This window comes from Tasmannia lanceolata, unplaced genomic scaffold (genome assembly GCF_043159265.1).
Source record: "Tasmannia lanceolata isolate RefF3 unplaced genomic scaffold, GAP_Taslan_0.1 ptg000037l, whole genome shotgun sequence".
In the NCBI taxonomy this organism is placed as follows: domain Eukaryota; kingdom Viridiplantae; phylum Streptophyta; class Magnoliopsida; order Canellales; family Winteraceae; genus Tasmannia; species Tasmannia lanceolata.
Window position 1 is genome coordinate 56,352,186 of NW_027518714.1, and position 6,967 is coordinate 56,359,152.

The window sequence follows — 6,967 nt, forward strand, 5'->3', positions numbered from 1 at the left end:
CCTGACCTGATTTGGAGGCGGGTTGGGTTAGGGTAGACCATCCTCAACCCGAAGCTCGGGTTGGGTTGGATTAGGGTTGAGGGAATGTTATCTCAGGTTGGGTTAGGGTTAGCCTCAACCTAAACCAACCCGACCCTGGTTGCACCCGTAATGGGAAATGCTTAGAAGATCTTGAGTTTGGGCTTTTTCTATACAGAAAGTCATTGGGCCCACTTATGTGATGTATATGTGATCTGATCCGTTGATCATACCTGCAATATAAGACTGGCCAAATGTCGTGTGCAGAACACCTTCATCTGATGATCCTAGTCCCCTGATCCATTAAGACTATTTAGCTTGATTTAGGGCTCACTCAAAGAAATTTAAGCCATTCATTTTTGGAGTACTTTTATTTAACGCGTTAGGTGTACATTCGGCATTTGACAAAATACATGCGGGTCCCGTTATGATGTTCAACCGATCAACGGTCTCGATTACACATACGTGTCAAATGTGGGACACCAAATTTGACTGTTAGCATCAATCTCAATCGTGACAGTCCGCCTAGTCCCTCTCAATTTTTATAAGCTACATGTGTATACACGGAATCTCGGTGTAAACACTATTAACGAACCAGCATATGCACTGAACATACGCTGTATATTCATTTAGCACGTGGTAATGCCGGATTTAGACAAGGATGAGAAATCAAAATCTCGCCAAATTGTAAAAACGTTCAGCAACGAGAAATTCCTTGTCCGCGTATAGACATCAACCTAATTGAGGGGATTATTTGCTAATTAATGGCAGTAATCCACTGAGTAGACTGACGTCCATCTGTCCAATGATCCAACCGTTCATCTCATGAGTCTTCCCCACCAGACAATCATAACCCTCCATTTTGTAGAGATTATTCACATTGGAAAAAGTGTGGACCCGTATCTTGCTCTCCTATCTATCCGTATTTTCACGGTGGAAACTTCTTTCTTTGTTTTTGAGTTTATCTGCCACCAAAATAACTCACTGAAGCATACACGTGTCGATTTTTAAGTGGCCAATTCATGCGGCAGCCAAGAGACGTGTTTTGCGTGTAAATACGTTGGATATCACGGCAGTTTTTGTCCATCTTTATAAAACCAGGAAACTGCTGAAATGACTTAAATGCCCATACTCTTTTTGAAATCACCAAATCCATCCCCTCAAAGATTGATTGGAGGCTATCCTATCCTCCAATCTGGTGGGGCCCATTTTGGACCATTGTAATACAGTAGGTATACTCATCCATTAGTTATGTACTCATGTGGGCCCTACTTTAGAGTTTAGAGCATTTTAATACTGTAGGCATATTCGCTATTGGCACAGGCTTTGGTTGATCAGGACCATCCATCCAGTGGGACCCAAATTGGATTTCCAGCTCCCCAAAATTCATGTGGGCCACTGTGCAGGTTCTTGTTCATCAAATTGGCCTACTTTTTTTATACTCCAATGGACGGTTAGATTCAAAATGGATTGAGAGCCGTAGGATTTGATAGATTATGATAGAAAATTTATACTCATCACATGAACTCTCAATCAAGCAATTCAGATCGTTCGATTGGGGCGATGACAACACCCAATTTAAATGAACGGTTTTCAGAATATGGACAGCATGTATTAGGAGGGCTATTAATTGTGGTGGTCCTACCAAACCCAACCTATTTGATATTTATTAGGAGGGCTATTAAAAGTTGGGAGAAAAGAACGGTCAATCCGCATGCTTCTAAAGCACGCGAATACAACAAGGAAACCCGTGAATTATGTGGGCCCATATGGCATCATTTTCTAAAGGTGATAACATACTCGCCCTCATCTTGTGTACTTATGGCTAAGGTTTTAAATTTATGTTTCGGGGGTAATTTCGGTCCTCACCGAAACCGAAATTTTAGCCGAAATCCTGAAATTCGGTAAAGGCGCTCGAAATATCGGTTATTTGGGCTGAAATTTTGGCTGATTTTCTTTAAAGAAATAAAAATTAATATTTTATCAAAACCTTCGCTGAAATTTCGACCGAAACATGGTAAATTTCAGCAATTTCGGTTTCGAAACATTTCGGTTTCGAAACATTTCGGTTTTGAAATCCGAAATTTAAAACCTTGTTTATGAGTACATTTTTACACTGCAGGGGACTGTTTTAAGTAAGAAAAGGACCGAACATCAGATGCTGGATACATCACGCGTCGACTTGTTGAAGTAGTTCAACACATTGATCATATTCACTCTGGTACCGTAGTAGGTAAACTGGAAGGGGAACGGGACATCACTTTGGGTTTTGTTGATTTACTACGTGATGATTTTATATATATATACCCTTTTCTAACCATGAATCAGCGGCATCCAGATCATCTCTACCATCCAATAGTGAATGAAGTGGGACCCATTGGTCTAAAAAGACATCATGTCTATTCTTTAATCACAAGAAAAATGCACCCGCATAAATTCTTCGTGCGAAAAACACACCACCCCAAACTTTTTCCATCTCGACCGCAATTTTGCACAATCAACCCAAACTTTCTCCGACTCTTACCTGAACTTTTTTATCATGCCTTCTATTTTTACGGCCTCCATTCTTCTTCTTCTTCTTTTCTTTCTTTCTTCCTTCCTTCCTTCCTTGTTGAAGCATAAATGATTAAACAACACAACCTCCAACAGCTTAAGCTTTTTGAAGTAATCAGGAGTAATTGGTTGTTTCAACTCCTTGATATTAAATTAAATGTGAAGCGTCGTTTATTCAAAACATTATAAATGTGAAGATATTATAAATCTAAACATCTTTATGGCCATCATGCGTTAATTTCTGTATGGATATTATAGATGCCGTAGAGATTTATGTTTCATTATAGCCACTAAATACCATAAATTTTTAATATCTAGCCCTATTTTCTTCTTATAAAATTTTAGTAAAAAAGGCACATTTTTTTTTACAGCGTTCACACACATTGTGTGCCATTTATACTCTAATGTTCTATAAAACCTTATTAATGTAAAATTTCACTTAACTATTAACTATTGGGAGACCTTTAGGATCTGCATAAGCTGTGCCAAAGACACTGAGGGCCCATGTGCTGGAAGGAACAACGGCAGGGGCTGGAGTGGCTGCGACATCATCTGAATCAGAATCTGACTCTAGATCTTCCCCAGTACCTTGTAAATGTAAAGTTATTTTAACATCAAGCACCATATAAATGTAAATTAGCTTGTATATACAAATTATCCTTCCATAGGGCAAGTCTCCATAAAACAAAATACTGATTAATTGCTAATTCATAGACAAAACACTGAGTCTCCTCCTGCATTTTTTTTCCGCCAGGAATGAAAAAAACCAACAATGTGGAGAGAACGGCATTCCACAACACTAGCCCGTTCCTCCTGTTTCCCAAAAGTCTTTGGAAATGCAGCCTTAGACTCCAAAGTTGAAAATCAATGTTAAAGGAAAGTCAAAAATAAGAAAGTTGAAAGTCTAAAGTTAAGGCTTTTTAATCACCCTTATTTTAAATTACAGCCTCGGAGAAAAAGCAAATCAAGAAACCATCTTCTCAATCACCGGCATCCGGATCATCTCTACCGTCTGTTAGGCCTAAAATCAGTAACAGATATGGCAGCGACGTAAGAGCTGAGCTGGAGGACCCGAGGAACCGAAGTGAAGGAGCTGAGTCCTGCACGAGAGCACACGAGGTCAGAAGACCAACCCGGAGTCGTTACTCTGGACAGGCCCTTCGACACTCAAGTCAGTACGAGCAGGAGTGCAGAGCTAGTTTTTTAAGAGTGGTCGTTCAGAAGTTATTACCCCTCGATCTGAGCCTTGAGAGGCCTTTTATAGAAGGGGACCTGAGGTGGTTGGATTACCTACGCCAGGACAGGTGTCAGACCCTCTGTGGGTTTAGGTCCACCCACTATTTAGGAAATTACCAGATTACCCCTGCGCAGCAGTTGGGCTTGTGGTGGGCCCTCCTAGGGCCACGTGTCGATAGCTCATTAGTTGTTATTTTTTGTACCCCATCGGTTGCCCCTCAGTTCTCCAAGTCATTGTAGTGATTTGGGGAAGTGTGAGGAGTTGTATTCTTAAATGGTAGAATGAACCGGTGTCCGGAATGGCTTGATGGAAAGTCTGTCCGGCCTGGGAAACCTGTCCGGAAAATCTGTCCGGCTAAAACGTCTGTGCGGCATGGGAAATCTGTCCGGTTAAGCCATATGTCCGGCCTGGGAAACCTGTCCGGAAAGTCTGTCCGGCTTAGGAAATCTGTCAGGAAATATCTGTCCGGCTAAGCCGTCTGTCCGGCCTAAGAAATCTGTCCGGAACTTTTGTCCGGCTAAGCCGTCTGTCCGGCCTGGGAAACCTGTCCGGCTTAGTAAATCTGTCCGGAAACATCTGCCCGGCTAAGCCATCTGTCCGGCCTAAGAAATCTGTCCGAAAATTTTGTCCTGCTAAGCCGTCTGTCCGGCCTGGAAAATCTGACCGGAAAAATATGTCCGGTTAAGCCGTCTGTCCGGCCTGGGAAACCTGTCCGGAAAGTCCGTCCGGCTTAGGAAATCTGTCCGGAAAACGTCTGTCCGGCTTGGGCCGGGCAGATTTTGTCGTTTAGCGAATGCGCCATATTCTGTCCGGCTTGGGACGGGCAGATTTTTGTCGTTTAGCGAATGCGCCATATTCTGTCCAGCTTGGACCGGACAGATATTTGTCGTTTAGCGAATGCGCCATATTCTGTCCAGCTTGGACCGGACAGATATTTGTCGTTTAGCGAATGCGCCATATTCTGTCCGGCTTGGGACGGGCAGATTTTTGTCGTTTAGCGAATGCGCCATATTATGTCCGGGGCCTTGGACCGGACACAACTACTGCAAAGGTATCCCGTGCTCAAGCAGTTTTAATAACCTGACCGTTTTCCGAGTGTACTGTACGCGCGTTTTCCGCCTCGGCACGTGAGCCCTCCATTAATGAGAAACACGTGGCATCATACAAGGGCCCTTGAAGCAAGTGCCTTCCATAAATGCGAACCGCCTTAAGCCAAGGCCTATAAAAGGGGATTTTCACTTTTCACATTTCACTTTTACTCCTGCTTTCTCTTCCTTTTTCTTTTTCTTTCTTGCTCCGCATGTTCGGTTCTAATAGCCCCGGGTTGTGGTCGTCCGCGAGTTAGGAGCCTTTCTCTTCAGGCCGGTAATCCTTCTTTTAGTGTAGCTATTTGATTTCTTTCAGCGTTCTTTATCTCCAGTATTGCTTCAAGTTCTGAGTCCGGTTCTAGGTCTGATTCAGGGGAGTCCGGGTCCTCTAGTAGTTTGGCATCTAGCTCGTCGGAGATGACTCGAACTATTCTGACCGGAATTCCCGGCCCCTATATGGCGAGTCCTGAAGTTAGCATAGAGGTCATACATAGTGGGGACGAGGTGATTTTGGATTTGACTAATACTCCACCCCTGGTGGATAGTTACTTCCGAGTAGAGGCGAGCGTTGGTAGTGACGCCGCCGAGGCGTCCACAACATTCCTCCTGAGCCGGGCCGGGCCGTTGAGGTCGTAGCTAGGGCCCGGATGGACGCCAATCCCCAATACAATGTTCAGGCTCTTTACGATGAGAATATCCTTAATGAGTCCAGGCTGGGGGACATTAGGGATAGGTACTGTATTCCCCAAAGGTTTGGTCTGAGGGCCGCGATAGAGGGAGATAGGGTTTGCAACGTCAGCTCCGACGTCTGTATATATGACGAGTCGTTGAGGGCCGGGCTCAGGTTCCCTCTGCACCCATTCATCGTCGCGGTCCTTCAGTATAACGGGTTGGCTCCGGCTCAGGTCGCGCCGAACTCATGGAGGACGCTGATCGGGTTTATATACCTTGTCCACGGCCGGCTTCAAAAAAGTTTGTCCGTGCCGTTGTTCCGTATGTGTGCGCACCTAAAGAGGCACAAGGACGGGGGTTGGATTTACATTAGCCAGCGCCCTGAGGTGAAAATGATCATTGGTATTTCGTCCTCCATACATCTATGGAAGAACAAGTTCTTCTGGATCTTCCCCAGTACCTTGTAAATGTAAAGTTATTTTAACATCAAGCACCATATAAATGTAAATTAGCTTGTATATACAAATTATCCTTCCACAGGGCAAGTCTCCATAAAACAAAATACTGATTAATTGCTAATTCATAGACAAAACACTGAGTCTCCTCCTGCATTTTTTTTTTCTGCTAGGAATGAAAAAAACCAATAATGTGGAGAGAATGGCATTCCACAACACTAGCCCGTTCCTCCTGTTTCCCGAAAGTCTTTGGAAATGCAGCCTTAGACTCCAAAGTTGAAAATCAATGTTAAAAGAAAGTCAAAAATAAGAGAGTTGAAAGTCTAAAGTTAAGGCTCTTTAATCAACCCTCATTTTAAATTACAGCCTTTGGAGAAAAAGCAAATCAAGAAACCATCTTCTCAATCACCAGCATCCGGATCATCTCTACCGTTCAAATGAGAGTACATGCCTTGTGCCTTTTGATTTATGTGACTTATTCGCACCCGCGATGTATTGGAATTTATGGAAATTATATGTCCACACCCTTAATTTGATAATGACACTCCCTGTATTTATTTTATATACGGTTGTATGGACTGATACACCGAACGCCATGAGAAGTCTAGAAAGTTAGGTCCTTTGGACATGAAGTCACGGCATTTATCGTTAGTACGAAAATTCGGAGCAGAGAACTCATGCTCGGCAAGTTATTCGAATTTAAAATCAGGGACTGATATTTGCACGACCACGTCTTGATAATGAGACAAATTCATCTTATTTTACATGTTTTAACCAGCTATTACACTTTCTAAAAATGCTATTTGACAGCTAGTTAGATCATGTAAGGCAAAATGAGTTCGTCTCATCATCAAAACATGATCATGGCTGATATTAATTAGGACCCTTTAAAAGCTTCTGGAAATGCTAAAAATATGGTGTCTTTTAGGGTCTTTGCTAACAGG